We start from the raw sequence: 27628 nt of genomic DNA, 5'->3' as shown, positions 1-27628 counted from the left end.
TTATTTGAGAAACTTAAAATAAATAAAATTTGCATATCGCTATCGGAATATCGATCGGAGTGCATAGAACTCCAATAATAATCATTTTAATTATTATTAATTCTGACTTCTAGTATTTTTAATGAAATCTAGGAGATCATTTAAAAAGTAGTTCGGGAGTCGACGTAGTAGTTGTAATGGTTTATGCATTTTTTAATTTACATTTTGATAGTGGAATGGCGCGTTTTTATACGCAAATTTGTTTAATGTTAATATCCGATCAGGCTAGTATTTAGCTATTTAAAGATGTTTTGTGTGAAGATAACGAGACTTAATAATGGTAAATAATAAATATGGTTCAAAAGGCAGAAAATCCAGACATTCTCCCTAATATTTAGGGCTATAGACTAGGCTATTGATCATAACTTACTATGTAGTTGAATAAAAATCTGATTTTATCTTTAATGTGGTACAACAAGTAAAAATAACTTTTATGAATTTTGCACGTTTCATTCAAGAGGAACAATAAAATAATAGACATTAATATATTAATAAAAACAAAGAGCCTCAAGCCTAACTACTTAGTTGAAAAAAAAAAAAGATTTTACCTTTAACGCGGCACAACGAGTAAAAAATAACCATTACGGATTTTGCGCACGTTTCATTTAAAATGAACAATAAAATAATAGAGCACGATCTAAATTAAAAAACAAAAGAGCATCAAATTCTATTTTTAAATGTGCCTTTAATTTAAAAAAAATAAAACAATGTATCAAGCACCCAAAGTAGGTACAATCAGCCTCAGATAATTCGTGACATCCAAAGTGGTCAAAAAGTTGACAGCACAACCTTATTTCCATTGTAACAAAGACGGGTTTATAACTCATTGGCTACTTTGGATGTCACGAACTTTGGAGCTGACTGTACTCAACAGAACGTGTTATAAAACAATGTAAACACCGAATCGTGCGCATCAATTCATCATCACTTAGAGCAGACAATGTACTCATTGTGTGATATGGACGTGTTGAGGGGAGATTGCCTGACAGACAGGCGTGTTAACGTAACTATGGGAACTCGATCTTTACTCGTTATAGATAAGTGTTCGTTTGTTTCAGCCGAAAGACGTCCACTGCTGGACAAAGGCCTTATAATAGATAAGTGTATTTAAAATTAATTTGTAGTTCGTGTATTGTGGTTCGCGTAAGGACTACTATGACAGAAATCGAGAGTTCAATCGCCGAACATTTACTTAATGCTGTATCTAATGTTGAAAGCCTAATAAATAAATAAACATTACAAACATAACAAACATTATAAATAATAATCTCTGTTTGAATAAAAGGTAATAACTCTGGCTGTTTTCTTTGTATTTATTATAAGGTGTGTATTTTATTTAAACCCTATTTTAGATATCAAATTGTGACAAACTACATTTAGTTAAGAAAATAATAGATTTTTACGTCACTATCAGCACAAATTATACGATTATATTCTGCCAATTGAATTTGAACTCTACATTTTTCGACTTAACGATGCCGTTGTAGGGGATGCCGGAATGAGGTAAGCGTGTGTGTGAAACTATCACCGTTGCCACAGCAAAAATAGAAAAACTATTCTATTGCATGTAATTAGAGGTGATTGTCGGAGAACACGTTGCTAAATTTTTATAACCACTTAAGAGTATGAGTAATATTGAATACTCCCAATTTATAACTCTTATGTAAGGTGGATGGATCAGTAGCGAAACTCTAATTAAAAGATCGTGATATTTCTTAAACAAGTAGACCCAAAAGATAAAACAATTACATCGTGCCTGACTATTTTTTTTAACAAGCAATCATATTGCATCTTTAAAATGAAGAAATCCAAATGATCCAATGCGTAGTTGTTAGAACATCGGGCATTGTTGCTGCAAAATACTACAATGTATTGCTTGATTGGTTTTAGTGCTAAAACAAAAAAACTGGCTGCAAGAATTTAAATTCATCATCATCATCATCATCATGAAGACATTACTCTTCACTGCAGGATCACGAATTCACGACTCTCTAAACACTCTCCAAGCTAGCCAAAGGTTGAGGAGGCCTGATGTTCGCACATTCCCTCGGTCGCCTCTAAATATTATGACAGAGAAAGTAGGGGTGGTTCACAGATCACAGAAACTAAAGGTAGATGTGACAAGGGGGCGGGGTCGCAGCAATATGCCCAAAAACAGAACACATTGCTGCAGACGTCATAATGTAAACAGTTTACATTGCTTGTACCGTAGTGGATATTGAGCACATATTTTGATTACTTTTTTGTGTCAATTTCTAATGCGACACTGAGTTTCAAACTCAGCGCATTAGTTGGCATCTCTCTATATTTCTATGGGTGGTTGTATACTACTCTGACCACACGACTAAAATTTTAATTACGGTTTGTCAATTTTGAACTTTGCACATCTGGTGTTACCGTTCTATTTCCCCTGTGTCTAGTGACAGGTGCGCCTGCGCATTACTATGATTGAGCTATTGTTTCCCACGACTCCTCTGATTACGATTGTTGACTACTACAAAGTTATGCCGCAAATTGTGGGGGTATTAAGGGTTAAGACGTGACGTTTAGGATGATGACGTCGGTTGGCCTCTGACAGTTTTTTGTTTTTATAAACAGGTGCTGTATTATTATATGGATCTGGTACAAGTTGGAGATGTTACTTTCATTCTGCAACTCGTTTTGTTTACTTTTAGCGTGAAACTTCAAGTAATGTTGAAGCTTATTGCTTGTTCATATGAACAACAACGATGGTGAAGAATTGATAAAAAATAAAAGCAAACACTTTATAGAAGTGATAAATAAAATATTATATGACAATGACATACTCCTTAAAAAATTAGCGGGTGTCGGCTTCACCCCGCACCTTTTGCGACTGTTTGCCAGTTACATGGGAGGTAGACAGCAGTACGTGGAATACGCCGGGTATGTCTCGGAGCCGTATTTCACAAGATCGGGGGTGAGCCAGGGCAGCAATCTTGGACCTTTGGAGTTTTTGATCATGATTAACGATTTGCCAAGCGTCGTAACGGAGGCCAAATGCTTATTGTTTGCGGACGACCTCAAGTTGTATCTGCCCGTCGGAAGACCAGGGGACTGCGAAAGGTTGCAGGGGGACATCGACAGGGTGGTGACTTGGAGTGAGGGCAACCGACTACAGTTCAACACATCCAAATGTGCAGTTATAACATTATCACGGGCGCGTAATCTTGTAGTACATAACTATGAGGTTGGAGGTGTAACTATGCAAAGGGTCGTAGAGGTTAGAGATCTAGGCGTGCAGCTGACTTCCAATCTTTCATTTAGTGAACATATAAACAGTATATGCAAGAAAGCATATCGCAGCATGGGCTTTATACTGCGCAGAGCGCATGGGTTCTCGAACATCACCGCGATTTGTGCTTTATATAACGCCTTAGTCAGAAGTCAGCTGGAGTGTAATGCGGTTATCTGGGCACCTCACGAAACGAAATATAAGCTCATGTTGGAACGGGTTCAGAACAAGTTCATTAGGTATCTGTACTTGAAGCTGTATGGGGTCTATCCATTTTATCCGCTGAAATACCCTAATTTATTTGTTCTGGGAATGGTTGGGTATAGCGAGCTGAGGGTCAGGAGAGACTTCGCGTTGGTGTGTTATATCCACAAAATGTTGAGGGGGAGGGTGCATAACGCGGAGCTGTTTCGACATGTGCGATTCAGTGTGCCGGCCCGGTACGAGGAGCGGCGGCGCGCGCCGCGGCTCACACTGGTTCAAGAAATGATAAAAATGGAATTAGCGATTTATTCACTTTTATCGATGGTATCATGTGTAGAATGTCATAAAAAACGTTTTGTTTAAGTTATATTTTTCTGAGAAATGCGTAGTTTTTGCTATATTACATGTTTTGTGTTTTATTTGTATGAAACGTTTCCTTCACGAGGCTCTTATTCAAAATGTTAAAGTTTGTTAGATATGACTACTTATAGGTTTTAAAGAGTCATACTAATAGAAGCTAATACAGTAACAACTTTGTCCCAGTGCGTCCCCGTTTAGGATATAAGTGATATTTTCTAAGGTACGAAAAAGTAAACAAAATATATGGATATGTCAACGTGAAATTGTTAACTCTGACAGTTTATAATATAACGCGTTAGATTGTAAACTAACAGTGGGTTAGGTTAGGTTAGATTGTAATTTAACTACGAATCTTTGTTTTAATTTTGTTAAATGATTCATGTCAGTTGGTTTTGATTTGCACTTAGATATTATGCCAATAGGAGCACTATCGGAAGAAGCTACAGAATCGCGGAATAAAGATTTTAGAAAGATCAGAGAGAATCATACGCGTAAATTTAACCGAAAAGTGACCAATCGTGATATTTTAAATAATTTACTTATTTCTTCGGATCCTTTTTTGTCAACAATAAGACCAAAAATGAGTGTGAGTCAAAAACTCCTCTTCCTAATGAAGTAAAAAATTTACTAGCTTCAAATAATGATGAAATTTTTGAATTTATAGATGTTGATGATGATGTGAATAATAAATGATTAAGATTGGAATGATTGTTAGCTTCTTTTTATTTTAAAAAATCAATAAATTATCATAAAGTTGCCTTATATCTATATATTTTGTTTACTTTTTCGTACCTTATAAAATATCACTTGTATCCTAAACGGGGACGCACTGGGACAAAGTTGTTACTGTATTAGCTTCTATTAGTATGACTCTTTAAAACCTATAAGTAGTCATATCTAACAAACTTTAACATTTTGAATAAGAGCCTCGTGAAGGAAACGTTTCATACAAATAAAACACAAAACATGTAATATAGCAAAAACTACGCATTTCTCAGAAAAATATAACTTAAACAAAACGTTTTTTTATGACATTCTACACATGATACTATCGAAAAAAGTGAATAAATCGCTAATTCCATTTTTATCATTTCTTGAACCAGTGTGCGGCTGCTGGCGCTCCCGCGCGCGCGGACCAACCTGCTGGCCGAGGCGCCGCTCACGCGCGCCTTGCGCACTATTAACTTGATAGCGGAACAAGTGGACGTGTTTGCGTGTTCTCTGAGTGAATTCACAAGGACGGCTTTGGGTATTATTAGTTATAAAATGTAAATAGATACTGTATGGTTAGTTTTTAAGTTATTATTAAGCCTACCTAGATTAAGTTATGCTATCGCATTAGGTTTTAAGTACCTGTAAAGATAGTGATAATGTGTGTGGAAATAAATAAATAAATAAATAAATATTGCTATTGGCACAAGATGCAGAAAGAATTAATGATTATTTGTGAAGTCTTTATCAAAAGCTCGAATGATTTGGTAAACCAAATGAATTTAGCTTTTGGGTAGAGTTGGTGACTGAACTAATATAATGCACTAGCGGCCGCCCGCGACTTCGTACGCGTGGAATTTACCCCCTTAGGGGTTGAATTTTGCAAAATCCCGTTGTAGTGAGCACCTACATTCTAAAAGGAATTTCCTAGCTCTTGTAGTTTCTGAGATTTCGTGATGAGTGAGTCAGTGACCTTTCGCTTTTATACCTAAGTTAGTAATTAGTTATTGTTATTATAGACCAGTTTAACAACACTTATAGATAGGTATTGAACACTTTCTAGCTTTAACCTATGGCTACATGTTCTCATACACCTTTCCATTGTGATATTAATCGTGTGCAGACGCCCTACTGCGTGTGAGTCCCGTCAGTCAGTCGTCTGTCAGTGATGGACGAACTCACCAGGTCTCTAATAGCGTTCCTTGGAACAAATACGGGCATTTTGCTTGTGGATTGATAAATTGGTTCTAGGGTAACGGTAGAAATATAAAGTAGGTGCGTCATCAAGGTACATATTAGCAACTTAGGTTTAGTGTTTAGTAGAGATCTATTTCTAATTTCTTCTTTGTATGTCAAGGAGGTAGTGATGTTTTGGTTGAAAAATCTACGTCAATACTCACTGCTCAAACTATGACTAACTAGGCTGAGTTGCAGCACCTAACTTTGACCGAAACTATAATGATAACCGGTGTTTTTTGTATGGAGTTTGACAGATTTTTGACGTTTGTCAAAGTTAAAGTAAGATGTTGCAACCCAGCCTTAATAATGATGTGTACTCACAGTACAGTCGACATCAGCTCAGACCAATTTTTTGATGCAAATTGGCAACATTACAACTACATAAGTTGCCACAGTGTATAACTTGAGATGCCGTCGTCTTAAAGTTTACAAGCTTGGTTAATTGGAATGTATAAGCTCACATATAATTATACTAGTGTGTAAGTATATTTAAAGGTAAGTAGATACCGTCACATAATACCTAATGTGAGATGGCGAGCAGTTAGTGAAAAATTAAGGAAATAAGCCCAGGATATATAATCTACAGCCACGTTGCGAATAACCCTTTACAAAGGAAGCAGAAAACTCATTATCGCAAATACAACGTATAATAAACCTCTTTTAAAACAAATGACAGCCGCATAAATAATTTAACAGCCATTTTTCTTGCTTCAAAACTGACACGCTCATGAATAACCTCTTCTATTGATCACAATAATTACTTGATATGCGATAGATAAATACAAATACGTGATATTTTCCTTATTGTAGTAGTACAATGGGCCATTATGGGCAGACATACGCTAACTTAATATACAGTTTAGATGTAAGTAAACATATTGTTTACAATAGATGAAGTCACGACCCGAGTGTTACGGATTGTCTAGCCTTTGTTAGGTATCAAGATAATAAAATATACAACATCCGCTATATTTCAACTTGGACGGCATAATGAGGGTCATATTTGTTATACCTAACTATAGTTTTGCTTAATCTGTACTTTAAAAAAAACAATTGTTGCAGATTGACCTAGCAACACTCAGTTCAAACGTAGACTGTTACAATGACGTAGGCATCCGATAAGAAAGGATTTTTCAATATTCACCCTATAAGGAGATGAAATAGGGGTACAAAATTTGTAAAGATAAATAAGTCGCGGGCGGAAAGCTAACGGGACTATTCCCACCTCTCGTTCCCACCTCTGCAATTCCTGTGTAGCCAAGATCTACAGCGTGACCGCCAATAAAAACCCAACCAGTGAAGGTCAAGTTTGTCCAGGGGAAAGTTAAGATGTCATTGGACCCGCAGCGAAATTAATCAGAAGAGGGCGAAAAGCTAGTAACAATAGGTAGTTTCGCTTTTTGAGCAATAATATCTGCAGCCTAAGTCAAAACCCATTCTATTCTAATAGTTGTTAGCATAAGCCGATTATACAGGTTCAATCTTGTAGGTACACCTTATTGTCAATTATTTATTCTGTAGTCTTAGGCCCAGAACAGACGGTGAAACGCAACTGCAACGAAACTGCAACTTTCTGATGATTCTTATGAATGAAACTGAAACTGAAAGTTTCAAACTGGTCGCGTCCTGTGTGGTCTCTCAACAGACGTTATGGCAGAAACTTAGATGCAACTCAAAAGTAACTAGCAGTTGCAGTTTCGTTGCAGTTGCGTTTCACCGTTTGTTCTGGGCCTATGTCAGATTTGAGCTGACATTTGAGGGGTAGAACAATGAACGAAAGCCAGTAGGCCTGTAAATGACAGTAGGCCTGCGAAATATTCAGTATAGTTTTTACTAGCTTTCCGCCCGCGTCTTCACCCGCGTGGAATTGAATGTGACAGAAGAACTTTTTCGCGCGCGTCCCTGTTTCAAAATACGGGATAAAAACTATCCTATGTCCTTTCCCGGGACTCAAACTAGCTCTATGCCAAATTTCATCAAAATCGGTTCAGTGGTTTATTATAGATATCTCTACTTATCTAAGGGAAATTAATACTATGGGAGAATTCTTATTCAACACAAAGTGTGCCCCTCCATACCCCACAAAACTTCATTTGCAAGACAGCAATTTTATGTCTGTGGAGATCATCTATACAATGAGGCTAATAAACTTACCAACATTTACCCTCTGACCACATACAACTGCAAACAAAAACTTTGCTCTTGGCTTTTAAGTCTAAGCTACTTACTCGGAGACGGAGAAAGTTATGCTTACCAATGATAAATGATGTTGATCCATACTCCTTACACACACACACATACACACACACACACGCACACGCACACACGCACGCGCACACACACACACACACACACACACACACACACACACACACACACACACACACACACACACACACACACACTAAATACACACACACTTATTCACTCAAAGTTCGCTTTTGCTTGTTTTTATTTTCATGTAATAGGCCTTTATAATTAATCAACTTTAACTTCAAAATTATAATTATCATAATGTAACAACATCTGAAATAGTTATAAACCTAGGGTGGAAGACGCTGGCAGCTGTGACACAGTGTATACTAGTACAGCTGTCAACGCTAACCTATTTGTAATAATAATGTTGTTCAAGCTCCATTATGTACTTAGATTAAGAGATTTTATTGTAAACAGGAGTATATAATAAAATTATTATTATTATTCTCATACTTTATGTAATACTTTATTCATTCTATTAATTACTAGCGGCCGCCCGCGACTTCGTACGCGTGGATCCCGTTTTATCCCCTTTAAATTTTTCCTGAATTTTCTTTACTATAAACCTCACGGAGCCCGAGACCTTTCCAACGAATGCAAAACCGTGGAAATCGGTTCGTGCGTTCTGGAGTTATAGCGTCAGGGAGGAAAACCCGACTTATTTTTATATAGTAGATAACTACGAGTTTAACCACCTCACTATCGAGTTAAACTAAAACATTGCAACAAAAATAATCTGTAAGTGCCTAACGATGTCTCTTAATCATAATTAAATGAAGGATCAATTATGGAACTCGTACATTCAGAAAGGAAGTAGACTAGCCAATCTAGCATCTAAGTTGCCCACGAACCAGAACATTGGGAACGTTCAAATCTTAATTCTAATAAGCCATTAGCTACGTCCTAAACGTACTAAAATCTAAATTAATTTACAAATGGATACGGCATTTTAACATACACTTTTAAGGAGATGTTGTCACTTTAAAATTGATAGACTGTATTTAGTTAGAACAAAAACTATGTTAACTGTTACTGTAATACTGATTAAGTATAACTAAAGAAACTTATTTTCCTTTTAAATACTCTACTTTAATTGAATTTAAGTGATCGATCAAGCAAGGCATTAATTGTGATTATCCTAAATATGTACTTTAGTTTAGGTCACACGGAAATCGATTTTTCTTTCCTAGTCAATTGGTGAGACCTGCCTACATAATGCCTGACTAGAAACAAATCCTAAATATCTTGCAAAACAGCCAAACTCAGACAAGACAAGATTCGAGTAAATCCTCTTACAAAAATATTAACTAATCATCATAGCACAATTTGCCGTCTTGTCTAAAATAAAAGCCTTTGCCACTCATATTATTCACGACGTAAGTTAGGACATTATTGCTCTTACGAAACTATACTTGATATTCATTGAAGTCATTATCGAGCCGGATTATACAATCTCAACCATCCCAGACCGTTTCTATTGCAATCGATGTTCAGTTAGGTTTTGCAAGAAACCAATGTGGCCGCTAGCCCATATACGGGTTGCTGTAGGCCCATCTAAAAAGTGGCTCGGCTTAGGCTGCTTAAAGCTTTTACACCGTACGTTTTGTATGAACAAAAAAGCGCTAAAGATTCATTTTATTTTTGCAACTAGGCTTTTAAAAAGCACTTTTATACTTCCCAGTATTAACCCTACCAATGCTTTGGGACAATAAATGGGCCAGTGCTGAGAAGCAGCAGCGCAAGAAACTCGGTCACTATTCTAAAGTGAAACTGTAGGGGCGCCATAATGTTTAACAAAAGTCGAACCGTGTAAAGACCTTTCAATTGTGGTGACCACAAACATCAACTATTCCAGTGACTTTTAATTAGTTTCAGGGCATTTGCTTAATGAGGTCCTACTAGGGATTGAGATTAAATCATTGTTTGAAGATTCAAGAGAATTGAGAAAAAAATGTAGATTTTTTACGTTATTCTAAATATTCAAAAAACGGTTTTATGGGACAGGTGGCAAACGAGCAGATTATCATGGGTGAAATTGCTATGGTAACTACCTTTTATTACATGCTTTACAGTAACGGAAAGCGTTGGGGAACTTTTTTCTAAATAAAAGTAACTTTGCAGATTATATCCCAAGTTATTTTTTTTACAAATTTACACTATTTTATCGGCAATAATTCATACCTGCATTTTTTCTTGAAATATGTAAATTTCAATAAGATAAAAGCCTATTTGCACTGTATGGTAATAAAATAGAAGCTGCCTATAAGTTTAACCTCAGATAATAGCAATATTTTGTCAAATTTGAATGGTTTTACATTTCTCACTGCTAAATATTTATACTTTTATCTAAACGCACGTAGATTAAATTATGTAGAAAGGATCTCACGAATTTAAGTATGATTAAGATGGAATTCCGTTATTTTGATGATCAAACTTGTCATCATTTGAAATATATCGTTATCTAGCAGATAATTTTTATTCTAGAATGAGTCACAACGCTAATTAAACAAAATGATGTGTTGAATTCATCAAATATTAAAATTATTTTTAAATATCACCATATAAATGACCACAGAATCACTGTCTAGTTAAAACCAAAGGACATTGGGAACTTTAATATGAGAAAATGCCCCAGGGCGGACAAAAATGAAACGTATTTTATTTCAAAGCTTTATACTTGTAGGTATATTCACTTAAAGCGCTATGTTGTGAGATATGGGAATTCTGAGATATGACGAGTCTAAGTTGAAAATATATTTGTCTAAAATGATTTGATATTTTTACATGTTATGTTGTTTGGCATTGCAGAGTAACCAATAAAAGTAAATAAAATAATATAAATAAATAAAAAATATAAATAAAATATTATAAATACTTAAATTAATATTAGTCAACATCTCATATATTACTCCAACCCAAAATAAGTAGCTAAGGCATTTGTGTTATGGAAATCGGGAACGACGAACCACAACACACCCAAACCAGAGACAATGTGAAAAGATCGTTTTCTATATTGTCCCGGCCGGGAATCGAACCCGGGACCTCAGGATTGGCCCGGCACACCTTGAAAACCGGTGTGTGCGCCTCTCCGCCACGGAGGTCGTCAAAAATGTTACCTAAATGTAAAATAAAATAAAATATTAAAACTTCATTTTCTCAATATTCCCATAATATAAGAGAGAAAAAAAAATGCACGGAAATTCATTGGATATTAGTATATCATCTGTGATAGGTTTCGTTTGTGTCCGCTACTTTTCGAAAAGTGGGGCAAAAAGTTCCCAATGTCATTTGTCACACGAACGGGTAAAATTTTAAAGATGATTTGTCAAAATAACGTATTTCAAAAACTAGTGGCTAGTTTTTTTTAAATATATTTTATATTATAAATTTAAAAGTTTTTAAACCTCTTTCATCTACACATCTTGTCTTTATCTATGCTAACATTATAAAGCTGAAGAATTTGTTCATATATTTGAACGTGTTAATCTCAGGAACTACTGGTCCGATTTGAAAAATTGTGTTGGATAGCCCATTTATCGAGGAAAGCTTTTAGGCTTTACGAATAACATCACTTTACAACCAATAATAGGGGCGGAGCAGTAAAGAAAAATGTTGCAAAAACGCGTACGAAGTCGCGGGCACAGGTAATAAGTAAATGTTGGAAAGTGTGATAATTTAGTCCCCACAAAAGGCTATATGGACTGTTATAAACCGTAATCAAATATTTTACGGCAAAATTTACGATGCAATAAACGTATAAATTCGAAAAGAATACGACTGATACATTGTGTGTAATTAATACTTAGTCGATTTTGCTGTCATTGTAATTAAATTTGTAATACGAGTAACTGTTCGCAGATTTAGAGATTGAATAAATATTTTAGACGTTGACTTTTATCTACTTTTTATTTGAAAATTAACGCAATATTTTTGCATTTTAATTTTTATCATGATAACAGAGAGGTGACATTTTTTTAAGCAGATAGAGTAGGGAAATACTTTTTAACTTATGGTGTACTTTTACAGAACTAAGATCAAAAGCGAAATAAAACTTATTAAAATTGTTGTTTGTTTAAAAATAGAACGTTTGCATTAAAATTGAAATATGACACGCGATCGGAACGTTATCGGTAAAATTTCAATTAACCCGTTCGATTGGGAGCAAAAAGTCGACACACCTTCCGTGCCAAATGGGCCGCGAGGGGCGGCACGCAACGCACTCATTTTAGGGTTGTGTTCCTTTTTCAAAAGTTGAATTTCGATTGTTTTGTTATTTTTTTCCTAAAGAACAGACACCAGAATGCGCTGGCCAGTGTGTTATTTTGTTTAGTCATAAGTTTGTTAAAAAATAAATATTGATACTGATCAATTGTTTTCGTTGCGAAGTAGACTTTCATAACTTTGGTTTAAAAATAGTTTTTAACCAACTTTAATAAAGGAGGAGGTTTAATGTTCGTTTAGGATACTAGTGTGATTGTACTCTACTACATATTTTGTGGAAACTTAATTGAAAGAAAGAAAGAATATTTTTTTTAATTGGTGTGTGTTAATAGTGTGGTGATATAATAAATGGGTAGCATACAAAATAATAATTAAAATGAATAAGTATAGTTGATTACCTAATAAGCCAGTAGGTACATTTGTCCGAGCAAGAACTTACCTATAATTGTCAAATATTTATAAAGACAGAAGACAGGTGGCATAACGCAATTTCAAAGATGTTTTCGCGCTTCACAATTTCACGGATATTTTCGCGCTTCATTTCAATTACAGCCTACCAATAAATCTCATTACAAAATTAGCAACATAAATTCGCTACTGGCGCCACCTGGCACACCTACAATCTAGAGTTTCAGCTCATTGAACCGTTTTAAAATTAATCGCCGTATTATTGCGTGCGGTGGCTCCCTACTTCTTATTAATTTACACTTGTTTGCCCGTCTGTGTGTTTGTTTGTTTTTTATCCAGCGCCCTCTGTTTGTGGTGCCTTTTTTATATTGTGCTCTTAATTCATGTTATTATCTGTGGACCCGTTTTTAGCTTCTTGTTTTGCGGAATGCGTTATACAGATAGCAATAATGTTGTGGCGGAATACTGACGTTTGTTTATTGTGTTTTAGTGTTTAATAAGTTATGAGAATCATTACCCTGTATCACTCATATAGTGTACAATGCATTTGTTAAGCAAGCTTTTAATATATTGATAGATGGGTTCATTTCACTTGTTTTATTTTTTAATTTGTTTTCAATTACCTTTACGAGGCAAATATTATATAATACTAGCTTTCCGCCCGCGGCTTCGCCCGCGTGGAATTTTGTCTGTCACAGAAAAACTTTATCGCGCGCGTCCCTGTTTCAAAAACCGGGATAAAAACTATCCTATGTTCTTTCCCGGGACTCAAACTATCTCTATGCCAAATTTCATCAAAATCGGTTGCGAGGTTTAAGCGGGAAAGCGTAACAGACAGACAGACAGACAGAGTTACTTTCGCATTTATAATATTAGTTGGGATAGTTGGGATAGACTATTCGCCCCGCAGTGACCAAAAAAGTGCCTAAGCATAGAAATTTAAAACAATCATAACTTGAAAACTGTCAAAAATCGCGGAACATACATGGGGGTGATTTGGATAGCCCTAGTGATGCTTTACCACTGGGCTTCGGCTTGACACTACTTTTTGGGACACCCTGTATATCTAGGAGCAGCTTATTCTAGTATCAGTTATTTGTAATGGAACGTATTAGGCGAAACTACCTTACAAAACAAATTGCACCAAACAATACGTTGTTTTTTTCGTAGCACGCCGCGTGCGTGTAAAAGACATCAACGTTCCGCGTAGCGCCGCTGTCTTGTTAGTAACGTCAAAACACAAAACGACTACTACGATACAATAGGCTAGATGACAAAATTTCAATTATTTGGCCGCCAGACAGATAATTAGAAAATATTAGACTCATATATACTCAACATCAAATAAACCGCACCTTCCGCGACGCGAACTTTAACGATTTTCTTCTGACACAATCATGGTGCCCCAACAATATTGGTGTTATTTGAAAGCCCAATAAATATCCTTAAAGAAAAACACATTTAATTTCTTAATAAATGATTAACATATACCATAAATGTGACTTGAAAAAATACCTCACTTTGGGCCCACCTATGGGATCAATTAGACCAATTTTTATGGTTATAAAACCAAATAATGATCTCACGTGTCCTCTTTAACAGATGGATAGCGATTAATCCCAACTTAACAGTTTTATAGCCATAAAAGTTGGCTCTAGCGTAACTACCTATTTTTTTAAGAAGTGACTCTGGAGCCTTCTAAAGACACATTTTTGGGGTAAAAACCTTTCCTTTAATGAAATGAAGGTTAGAACTAGACTTTCAAATGGTGCCAATATTGGTGGGAAGTGGGGAAGCATACGTTTGAAAATGCTTGTCGCGGGAGGTGCGATTTATTTGATGTCGAGTGTATTTTATTTTCTTTCATAATTAAATAATAACAGTACTACATCGAGTTCAAATGGTGCGATACGTCACACTTGAGTAGAATTTTTACTCAAAAGTGACATCACGCGACATTTCAACTCAATATAATACTGTAATTATTCGATTATGAAAAAAATTAAAAAATACGAGTCTAATATTTTCTAATTATCTGTCTGACGGACTAAATAGAATTTCGATTTCATTACCCAGTCATCATCCCTATTCTAGTTTTTCTGATTAATTTCGTTGCGGGACCAATGACAGTTTAACTTTCCCCCGGAACAAACTTGACCTTCACTGGTTGGGTTTTTATTTGCGGTCAAGCTGTAAATCTTGGCTACACAGGAGTTACAGCGGTGGGAACGAGAGGTGGGAATAGTCCCGTAACGTTATAATGACTACAATAATCTGAAATTACGTCATTATTCACACTTTAATTAAATTCACTTTATTTAAATTTTGCACTAAATGCCAAACTTAAAATAAATTAAAAGAACTATAAATTGGTTTGAGCTTAGATTCTTTAGACTTTTACAACAAACTAAGTTTATTTGTTATTTAAAAGTAGCATGGGCAAGAAAACACTTTTATTAAAATAAAATCTACCGACTCAATTTATTTCTTATCCTTATTACAATATTCATGTAATAAAAAGCATTTCATTTCTATTGAACTTCATGAAGATCACAAGAGCATTTTAAACGTCATAGCAGTTAAAAACGTAACTGCATAATTACATAACATTGCATATTACAATTTCCCAAAAGGCTCGAAAATCTCACTCTACTGTTAATTTTATATTGAATCAAATAGAAATGAAGATTTCTAATAAACCAAACAACAACTCCTCACCTAGCATTCTAGACAATTCCTATCTCAATTTCACCGCAGCCGATGCGTTTCCAGCCCAGTTGCCATGGTTACGGAATGGACACGCACCACCAGCTTCAGACAGGTTGTAACAAAAGCTCCGTCACAACACTAGTGGTCGCCCGCGGCTCCGTTTACAGGAGCGGAGAACGCGACAGTTAAGGTTCAGCCAAACCAACGCGATCAGACTTAAATGCACTGATCGCCATCGCTGCTCGCCGACTGATCGCGTGTGATTGCGTTGGTTTGGTCGAACCTTTATTGAAGACTAGCGGGCGCCCGCGACTTCGTACGTGAACCCCGTTTTACCCCCTTAGGGGTGGAGTTTCGTAAAATCCGTTCTTAGCGGGTTTCTACACCCTATAAGAAACCTACCTGCCAAATTTCAAGTTTGCAGGTGTTATAGTTTCTCTGAGATTTTGTGATTAATCAGTAAGAGGTATTTCGTTTATTTAATAAATTGTACACAAGAACACTCGAATAGGGTAGTTGGCTTAGTGCTTCATATAACTACTGTGCCAGAGGACGCGGGTTGGATTCCCGCACAATACAAACATTTGTGTATGAATTTCGCTTCTGGGGACAATCGGATCGCCCAGTTTTGGTCGGGATAAAAATTTTACAGCTGACACGAAATAAATTCAAATTATTTATTGCTTATTAGGTGTTCTACATAATGGTAATGGTCATAAAAAAGGTATATAAAACCTTCCTATTATTCAATCAGTTGCCGGATTTATAATTTTGCAAGTTTTATTTTGCCGCATTGTGTCTATCCCTAGTCCTATTAAAAGCACATCCTTTTGTAACGGAGCTTTCCGTGATAAAAATAAGCTTATGGCAGATCATAACTTTCCTTTCGATAGGAAACTTTAGCATTGATACTTATAAAGCTTCCTATAATTCAAGAAGTGCCATCAAATTGCAAACAGAAAATATACCTAACTTATGGTGTCACGCTGTTTAGGTTTCACTTACTTAAAAATTAATTAAAAATGTGTGTAAATAACGATGCTTAGGAATTTGATTTTCTCATTTAATTATCTAAAGCCTGTATAATAATAATTCTAAACTAATAAGCATGTTTTACTAGTAAAATACATAAAAAAGTTCCAAAGCTATTTTTATCGAGTTCAAAATTAATGTTGTTGCAAAACATAAGTAGTAAGATGTTAGTTTACTTTCATTTAATAGTTACTACAGGCTGTTTTTTTTCTGGTAACTCTTTTCTGGTAAAATCTTTACCCTACAATAAATATTATCCTTAATTTGTTTTATTTCGAAAGAAGTTTTAGATCCTTCATATTCAGCATACCTACTTAAATTTAAATATTCTGCTGCACTTCTATTTGATTTGCATTTATACTATAAGAATTAAAAATTAAAAGTGAATAAAAACAGAACTAGTTAATAAAAACAGATATTAATTCTCATTTAAATGGACAGTAGCAATACTTAAGATGTCTATAATGATAAGCATACCTTTTATCTCAAGAAGTAAACAGTTTCTTCTCTATCACCCTTCATTAAGTTAATATGCCACAAGTCACATAATAGCACATAGTATATTACATACACATAGCACAATTATCCACAATACATGTCAGAAAAATACATAACAGTGCATTCTGTTTATCTGTCCACTTAAATGAGGTTCCTATATTTTCACTTTCTCAAAAACTAAAGTCAATAAATCTACGATTGCACTTTACCGTACGCTGCCATCCACTTATCATGTTTTCATACTATGGTCCATGATTCGAAAATCGTGATTTGAACATCGCGAGTTAGGGTGCACACGCACTTGTGCGGATAACAACCTGACCCCAAGCTTGCGTCTACGCAACTGAAATCAACCTTGCAAGGCCCACTATACCTGTCTCCGTCTAAACCTCTAGCCGTCCCGGTCTAGCGGACATTGTGCCCCGACGGCGACTGGCCAACGCAGTTCAACAATAAATTACGTATAGGAATCTAATCAGTGTAATAGATGTGTGATTTTTTTTTAAAACCCTGACCACTTTAATGGCAGCCTATGATCGGATACGAAAAACATCAATTATAGTAAAAACTGGACGTACAAAGACAACCGCGGGGGTGTACAAGGCTTAATAGCTGGATGAAGGCTTTCAATCGATAGGTATCTAACGTCTTATCGGGATAAAAATAAATGGAAGTATTGACTTACAGTGTTAAGAGATGTTTGGTTAAGAATATTTTAGATAAGGGTAGGTATTTAAAAGGATCATTATAATTGTTAGAAGATCCCCTTATTTATTGGTATTGTAATACATAATATTAAAATCTAGGTAGGTACACACCAAATTATTTGCCATTTTTTTGATGTGACAAAAAGCTCTCTGTAGAAATAATCAAAGTTATACTATATTTTTGATTGGCATTTGATCTAATCTTTGAAAAGATTTTAAAGTTATGAAGGTAGAGAATTTTCCACTATACCTGCCTACTTAGTAATTTCATGCCATGTTTTTTCTACAAATATTAGGAAAAAAGCGAGTGGCATATTATTTTAATTACCTAACAGTCTTTTAATACTACTTATATTATCTACACAACCTATGCAAAGCGAGGTGACTAGCTACTTCTAAAATTAATTACATTATCCAGTTTTCTCAAAACAAACTGTAATACCTACTTATGCATTTTATTGTATTTCAAGTAAACACCTATTAATCTTTTAACGACTGAGTAATTTGCCTGTGCAGGACCTAAAGATCTCTTAAACCTAAGAAATAAAACAGGAAGCTTGGTATAATGACATGAAAAAACATAACCCTCCTTCTGGTGCAGTCGGGTAATAAACGTATTTATAGATAGCTTTGACAGAAGCGTTTGATTGATGTCCGTGCAACGTAGCATTATTTATAATAGCAATAAATCTAAACTATTTACATGCATTAATGTATCAATCGAATTGCTGCGATTCTGTACGATTTTGATGGGTACAGTTAATTAGATATGTAAGTAAATTATGAATAAGATGCTAAAGAAAACATACTCATTTTGTACTTTTTGTCCTTAGCGACACAGTCATGAAAAAATAATAAAGTAAGAATGATTTATATTTAAGGTAACTTGAGCGTACAAAAAACTTACAAAAATGTAACAAAATCGGTTCGTCCATTTAGAAGCGATGTCATAGACAAATTATAGTATTAATAGAACGCCAATCATAGTTTAATCCGTCTTTCCATGGTAGGTGTTTAAGTATGACGAAGGTTCAGAACTTCAGATGTTCTTATAATGATATTCAGAAACATTGTAAGTTTCACAATTTTCTTGTCCCGACTGTACAATGATTGCGGGTATCAGTGAAATAATGGTTTAAATCTAAATCGATGCAATTACTGCCCTCATATGATTTATAGACATTTGGCTTAAGGCTGGTCTCAAATTACGTTAGAAAAAATATTATTCTTAATTTCTAGGCTTTATTCTGCGTATGTAGGCCGTGCAAATTGTATCACCTAGCTTTTGATTTTGTTTCGAAGTGATAATTTTAGGCCTAATTACTTTAAAGACTGCTTTTATTAGATAGCATTTTTCAAATTATTACTATTTTAACTGACAGAAAAAAGAAACAGTACTTAATTAATTTGTTCTTCATACCTTTTGCTGTTCACTTGCACTGTTACTCACAATTAATATACTTAGGTACTTATGAAAGTGCACTTTATGAAAGTAAAATTGATAATATTTTTGATTAATGACTAAAAAAACGCCATGAAAACTATCTATAAATTACTTTCAATGATATTTATTAGTAAATTTTCTTTAAGCTTAACTAAAACAGTTACAATGTATCTACTTACCACAAAAAGGGGTAAAAATAAAACAGTAACGACAACACCTACCAGACAAAATCTCATTACCGCTTTTTCCCCAGCAATATTAGCTGCTGTAAATACCTAATTACCCCAACAGTACATGATCAGTGCCTTTCATGGGGAATATTACAATTTGTAATACAATGCGTGGACGCTGTTGACACATGGCAAAAACTAGCCGCGCCCCAAATGGGAGACGGAGGCTGTTGCCTCGTGTTCTTATGGCAACACCGTTGTTTGAAGCGGAAGGCTGGCCTAACACGGGGCGATTGGAGTTGCCTGATTAGTCGCGTATTTGAAATGAAAACTATCACACCAACGCTGACCTATCTAACTATTACATACAGTCATTTGTGTGTCACTCAAAGGTGAATGAGTTTCTTTCGTAACTTCTTCACAGCAACAGCCAGAATGTTGTTCCGAAGTAGTGGTTGGGAGAGCTATGTTTGGGACGTGTCTAAGTGCTCTGAAAAGGGCCTACATAATAATTTAATATCGAAACTATAAGGGTTCCTTGTCAGGACTACGGAACCCTAAAAATATTAGCTACACCATGAATAATTCATCCATAGTCACATTAGTGTAACCACAACTATACCTACATCATCATCATCATCAGGTCATTTAGTCTCCACTGCAAGAGCACGAACCACTCTAATTAATTAATTAATTTGTCAGAGGCAAAGAGAGGTCTGAGGCTACATCCCCCACCCTGGCCAGACGGATCATTACTTTGTCGCTTCACTTTTTACGAAACCCACGAGAAGAGTGGAAGTCCTCTGCCAGAACCACGCGGTTTCCCTGCCTAAAGTAAATATTGAATGTTGCCAAGTTAGCCGCCGCCCATAGCGACTCAAAAAAGTTTTCCGCTGTAGATGGACAAAGGATCTCATTAATGTTACCCATTTTTTACTGACAGCAAAAGATTTCCTACTTTTTAAAGAACGTATAAAACAAGAAATGCTCTGAGAATCCTTATCTTCAGATAAATTATAAATTGGCATATTTGGCATTCTGTACCGTAAAGAACTTAATTATAATAATTCGTAATCATGTGGAAAAAACAATTTGATGCCAAGAGATGTCGTCGCATTGTGTAATAAAAATTAAACTAACACATTGTAATATTTAAATTTAATGAAAATTAAGACTGGTTGCCATTTAATACAATGTCATTGAATATTTATGGCTCGAGGGTTAAAAATTAACTTTTATGTAAAAAACGTACCAAAAAATGTTGGGTCTGAAATTGTCATGTTGTCACGCCAAATTTTTTTATTTATATTATTTCATTTATAGGTTTCTTTTATTTATATTATTTCATTTATAACAGACAATATCAGAGTACAAAAGGCGAACTTAATGAACTAGTATAAAAATTTATGTTTTAGGAAGAAAAGGAAGTGTTTCAGAATAGACTGCATTGGACAGACCACAATGTATTAAGTATGTAGGAATAATTTGCATTGCTAATCCAGATAACTCAATCATTAGCAACAAAATAACACCTAATAAATCTAAGTCCTGCATATTAGTCTTTATCCTCAAATAATAATATTAACTGCAATTTTTCAAAAAAGTAGTTTGCCTTGTCTAACCTTAAATGGATCCGCAAAAGGAGGTCGCGTCCATTCTTGGACTCTTCGTTATAATAAGCACAGTAAAGCTTCAACCAAACCAACGCGTGCAGCCGGCGTGCACGATGGCGATGGCGATCAGATGTCGTGTAGGAATTCCTAGACTTAACACCAGGTGCGATTGTGGTCAAATATGCCTTGTTATGCATAAAAAAAATTGTAGTGATGAGTTCACATCAACGCGTCCTGTGGCCTAATTCACCCATTGAAAAACAGTCCTAAATCCGTATTCACAAGAGCCATTTTGATAGAACGATTACTCGATAGGATCGCAACTCAGTGTTTTGTTGTCGTTGAAGTTTTGTTACGTGAATAAGACTACCTACTGACATTGGTCGCGCGTCCTGTCATTGGCCTATGCACGCGCAGTGATCGCCATCGCCGACGCGATCTGCACGCGTTGGTTTGGCTGAAGCTTAAATGATAATAAGGTGAGCGCAACTATTGTAGCTTTGCGAAATAATAGGTGTAGAGTTCCTTTCTATTTATATTAAAGGCAGTAAGTAGTATATCTGGAAGGCTACGCAACCGAGATGGGAGATATAGAGTGATATTGGGGTTAAGAAATTGTTATCTGGAATTTGTACGGTTGATATTTTTGTCCTACTTTGTCCTGCTGGTTGACTTGTGACTGCGTGAGAATTCGATTGAAGTTTTGTTAACCTTAAGGATTCCGATGGGCAAGGATCTCCTTCTTACTTCAGCATTTCTGTCAATCTTTGTAGTGTCAGACTTTGTAGTCTTCTTATTTATTTATTTTCTGTAATAAAGGAATTTAAAAAAAATATCAACTGTTGTGTGAGTCACATAAGATGAATCAACCCGATTAAAGTTCTTCAAAATCGTTTATTAGACAGGTAGGAGTAACTATAAATAAAACTAATTAGTCAGCAAGGTATGTATAATTTAAATTCTATATCACCCTGACAACTAATTTGGTATTTCCCATTATTCAATTGTTCAACAGCCATGTAATTCGATAACCGTTATCCAATAGAAATATAGATAAAGATTATAATATAAATTGGTACAGCAGCTTCAACCTAAAAAAGCTCATCTAGCTACCAACTTTCAAAACGGCTTAGTACGTTTTGCATTTTAATTAACTAGTAAAATCGCTCAGCTACAAATGGAACAGGGCTTAAGGTTCACATAGACCAGAGGTGGAATTGTGTAAAGCCATCGTAATCATTTGACAGTTCATAACGTACGATAAAGTCAGTTAAACAAAGCGTTTGACAGAATAATCGTACGTTATGAACTGTCAAATGATTACGATTGCTTTACACAATTCCACCCCAGATCTTTTCTATTTATCATCATTAGGTAAATAATTAATGACCTAATATTGGTCGTGCTTGACCTTCTCTAATTTTGTCCGAGGCAAATGAAGGATTTGATCTACACTCCCTACGCTGTCAAATGGGTCGGAGAGGCAATATTAACTTAGTATTGTTGGTATTGTGTCCTTTAGAAGCTTTTTTACCGGCTATTGTTTCGAGTCGCTAGATTTTTTCAATAAAGTAAATAATAATCCCTAAATTCGCTAATACAGTCAGCGTCAGATACTGAAACCTAAAGTGACAAAAAGGTGACAACCTAGACGTGTTGCGAACTTTTTGGCTACTTTGGGTGTCACGAACTTTAGACGCTCGCTGACCGAGAGTACCACCACGTAATAGAGAGCGATGCTTCTCTACCTTCCTCCTTTACACCGAGTAACAAATTATCATCGGTTTCTATAATGTGGCTCGATTAGTGCTAATTGATTTTGATAGAATCTTCAGACTTCGCGAGGCCGGACGTTGCTCAAATTCTCATCGATATAATGACATTAGAAATGACCGTCTGTAAGTATTACGGTTTATACCTTACACGTGTATTTTGGCAATTTATTGCGTTATATGAATTGTTTCACAGGCGTAGCGTTTGTTGCACACAATGCGAGTATGCATCGCAAACTTGCTTCATGGTTTCATGAAATGATGGGAGAAAACATGACTGTTATCGCTTTGCACTTGTCAAAGAGAATCTCGATTCAATTTCCATTTTTTTAACCGAGTTTAAAAATTTGACCCAGTGTAAGACCTTATTAAAGAGTGAAATTCATAATTCACGTGACAAACACTTGCGCAAAGAACGTTAGGAAAACAATGTTGCAAATCTTCACAATTAGTTACTCTAATTAAACACTTTAATATTTGCAATATGAAACATATTTTTAAACCATGCAAAGAATAAGGTTATCATACGCGAGACGTAATTGCCCAAAAATGCCCGAAGAAAAAGGAATAGAACGCAAATTTATTACCGATTCCAATTACCCGAAAAAAAGACAGATGTTAAAAAGTTTCAAGAGCACGTCCCGTTAGCCGATCGAAACAATAAAATTGGTCTGCGCGCGCGCATAAATCAACAGAAAATACAATTATACGATATTACGCGCTGCCCCGTAATTAAAAGGCTGTACCGACGTGTCGATTATTAACAAATACTTAGAGGACCACCTACCGATTTCTTTGTTTGTAGATAAATAAAAAGTTAAAATTATTTTGGATGTAGGTGCTATCATCGGTCGTGCAAAATAATTTCAATAATTATAATTATAGAGAAAATAACGCCCAGAAAATAGTTAAGTACATTAACTATTGTGTCTGCTGAATTTTTAAGACTACCACTAATGATGCTCAAGGTCAAAGTCAAAAGTCATTTTTTTTATTTGTATAGACTATTTAAATAGTTTTATACATTTAAATAGTTAATTTTGCTCTTAAGGAGCCTCTACATGTCTTATAATCATCATTCTTCATTTTTATCCTACCAGCGCTCGAGACCAACATTTGGCTCTGCGAAGGTATCACCATTCTACTAATTCAACTAACAATATAAATAATCTAAATAAAAAGACAAAGACAGGTTCTTATTCCACGCCAGACAGTCTTTGCTCTACCATTTATCTAAATTAGACATTTCAACCCGTTACCGCTCGATCTAACCTAAGTGGCTTAACAGTAAACTTAAAAAACACCGAAGCCCCGAAACTCAATTATCTATACGACCAATTGTCCAAGGCCCGGACCAATAAAATTAATCTCGCCCCGACGCCATCACCTAAGAGACCGAATTAAAATCGACGCGTTGATTAGTAAAACTATAAAAGCGGAAGTATCAGAAGAATGCGGTTAATGAGAGGCTGAAGCCCGATTTTATGGTTCGATCGTTAAAATGGCCGACAATTGTCTAATTGTTGCCTAGTAAACAACTACCATCGTGGGAAGACCCGGCCGAAATGACGGAGAAAGTCAAGAACACGCTCTTTTATAGCGTCACCGGACTTCTAAATTCGAATTGTAATCGGAACAACGAATCGCTTTTAAGTTCTAATTTTGAAATTCGGAGTCAATTTGTTTTTTATTGTTTGGAAGAGTTTTGTTATGGCCAGTGTGAAATGTGTGGTGACGAAAGAATCCAGGTGCTAGCCTTACATTCTTGTTTCTTGATCAAAATAAAAATAAGGAGGTCGATTGCGCTTAATCCATTTTCAATTTTGATTCTAAATTGCTCATAATTTTCCATATTAAAGCAAAATCCTCGAGTATTTTACTAAAAATTAAATAAGTGCGTTCTAACAAATAAGTGTAACATTAACTATTTTCAGGGTTTCACTTGATATAACGATCCCAAGCTTTCCACCTTATTTCCACAACTACAAGGACACAATGATGTGGTAAGCTGTATGTCCAAGTAGCCAATTAGAAGCGACAACGCCGACGCGTCGCCGACGTTTTGTCGCTGTCGCATTCAATTCGCTGTTTGCTTTGCCGCCGCTCGATCGTCGATTGTTTTTCGTTACATCTGAAAAGATTTTTCTTGTAAAACATAACTACAAAATTAAGCATGATAGGAGTTACAACGGTTCTTTATGCTAGGACGAACTATCTCCTTTGATTTGCTGCCTGCAAACATGACCTTGGCCTCTTCAAGAGTGAACAGCATTTAGGTAGACACTAGGTATAATATACCACCTTAGACTGCATCTACACTGAACATCCTGGCCTGCACATCACTGATGGAAAGTGATGATCCAGGCTGATGAAGGTGGAAAGCAAGATTCACCCAGAATCCTTAACTACAGACGAACTGGCTATCTGACCTCAATGGTGTTATGGCGACAGATTTAGGTGGTGGTGGTAGCTGGCCAGGCAAACTTAGAACAAGCCCTTCCACCAACAGCCCTTTACAGTCCACTGCTAAACTATGAGCCTCCTCCACTATAGTGGAGGGTTTTGCCCCGGGGAGCCGTGGGGATTATGGCAAAAAAAAATTATTGATCCCCACTTGGAATCGAACGCAGGAACTCTGGGCTACTACTAGACCATAGAGGTGATTATACCCATGTCGTTCGATGCCTATTCCAAAAACAAGCAAAGCCAGCTCATTACAGCGCCGACAGTTCACTGGGACAGGACAATCTCGCGCATTCCGCGCCATTTGTACTGTTCACAGCTCCGCTAGCCGCATTGACCCGTCACTGCGCGCGCGCCGATCCGTGATAGATGATTTGTGAAATAATTGGGAAAGCATGCTATTTAGTAGTCAGCGAGAAAATACATTACAATGTGCTATTCACGTGGATAGGCATGGGAATCGAATTTATTACTGGTAGGACAATAAATTGGTAATAAAATTACAGTCCGCTTTGAGCTTTTGGATGTCTCAGATGAATCGGATGAATATAGTAATGTTAGGGTTAAATTCGAAATTAGTACTTAGCATGATGAAACAAAAGATTTTTAGTTAACTTAATGTCCAGTGATTTGAGCTCTGCTGTCAAAATATTACAATCGCGAGAGTCCTTTGTTTTTTTTTTGTTATACCAATGCTATACTATCGTCCGTACCTACACATAAACTTGTAAAAAAATTATAATGAAATCAATGTAATTAATCCACAATTATATTAAACACCTATAATCGTTCTTTCAAACGCATTAATTTACAAATTGCCACAAAAGTACAGATTATGGCACCTTAAGCTAAACACTGGCATCTAAACTCGTTGTAGTAAGTTCGATTTTGCAACACCAACGTATTGTTTACATCATTAATAATTCATAGTACCGACCCACACTAAAAGGCCATAAAACCACAATGAATCTAAAAACTACAACATTTTCAGCTCAATTAACCACGACACCCTATTTCGAATAATTTCACGCGTTTGCGCCCGCGCATGTAAGTAAACATTTGAATATCAACTGTGTATGTAAGTGTAATAAGGATGAGTTTGTAATGGTGTGAAACAGGAATCAGTTCAAGTTGGCTTTACATTGTACGATTTGCATGTAGCGTTTACACGTTGCGAACAATATCTCTGTAGTTTCATCCCGAAAATACATTTACGTATTACTGATTTATTACTTATTTATTAAGTAGGACCATATTAATTAAAGACTAACATCTTGTCATATAAAGAAACATGTCCACCCACAAGGTGGACTGACGACATCGAAAAGGTAGCAGGAAGGCGCTGGACGTAGGCCGCTACCAACTAGGCAACATGGAAAGCATTGGGGGAGGCCTATGTTCAGCAGTGGAAGTTCTATGGCTGAGATGATGATGAATGATGATACAGAGAAAAAATCCTGTTAATGACAACGTTATATTCATTTCTATCTCATTATTATCACTGGTCGATTGCGTACCGAACTGTTACGGAACATTTAGTCCCTAAAGTTACAAAACAATTACTAAAATTACACTGCGTAATACCTCACAATATAAACTAGAATCCTACCGTGTAAATCGGCCTAAAGTTGCACTACTTGCGTTGCGCACGCGTCAGCTTTTTACGATAACAATTACGGGGTTAACAGTGCGCGTAATGGCGATTATTGTAGATGCGTACGCGCACAAAAACAGCGTACACTATAAATTACCCGCGGCTGCTTACAGCGGTCATGGTCCGGCGATTTTGTGATAAAGTACTAATCTGGACAAAGTAGCGATAGGTAACAATCTCTTTTTTTAGTATCACACCTCCGTGGTAACGCCTCCATGGTTGAATGCGAAGACTCTCTCGACTTAAACGTTTTGGGTTGGAATCCTTATTTGGGTAATGCATTATGTAAAATCACTTTATCTGACACATTACATGCTTCTCACAATAACACCTTGTAATTTTTTCGTCGGGGGTTAAAAATAATAATTGGTAATTTTGGTGACTTGATACGAATATGCCAGATCTGTATCTAAATCTTGGGCTTGGGAAACCAAAAATTGTAGTAAAATTGTTAATATAAGGAACCATTAAAGGACAAGTTGTCCTAGGTAAAGATAAAATTGTCATTGGACCCGCAACAAATTAATCAGGTACATAGGAATTCGAAGTTAAGGGTCGACTGGGGACTCTAGCTCCCGCTTTGAAAAACATGTGACAAACAAAGGTAAACTTTGAGATACAGGTACACCACGAACAGTGCTATTTCCTTGTGCTACCTTTGAATAATATCAATTTGTCATGCGTTTCAGAGTAGTCATAAAAACTTAATCACCAGAAATACCTAGCACTCAGCACGTGCCTACAATTTACGTTTTACAGTGGGTAATGACGGTAAATAATCGATTAAGTTGCCGTAGTAATTGACCATGAATAAAATTGTTAAATAAACCTACAACATAATATTATGAACCTTATGTCTTTATGATAAGAACCGA

The 27628-nt window shown here is 35.8% G+C and overlaps 1 protein-coding gene across 1 annotated transcript in view; it reads right to left on the bottom strand.

The window, feature by feature from the left end:
- Positions 1-17260, bottom strand: part of LOC135080945 (transcription factor Sox-5-like) — a 344811-nt gene extending 327551 nt beyond the window's left edge. The window contains exon 1 of the mRNA XM_063975666.1: positions 16910-17260. The gene's annotated coding sequence lies outside the window, so the exon portion shown is untranslated. The remainder of the gene's footprint in view (positions 1-16909) is intronic.
- Positions 17261-27628: the final 10368 nt, after the last annotated feature.

The sequence above is a fragment of the Ostrinia nubilalis genome, chromosome 19 (genome assembly GCF_963855985.1).
Source record: "Ostrinia nubilalis chromosome 19, ilOstNubi1.1, whole genome shotgun sequence".
Taxonomy (NCBI): Eukaryota; Metazoa; Arthropoda; class Insecta; order Lepidoptera; family Crambidae; genus Ostrinia; species Ostrinia nubilalis.
Note: the sequence above shows the minus strand (reverse complement) of the source record. Positions and strands in the feature narration are given on the sequence as shown.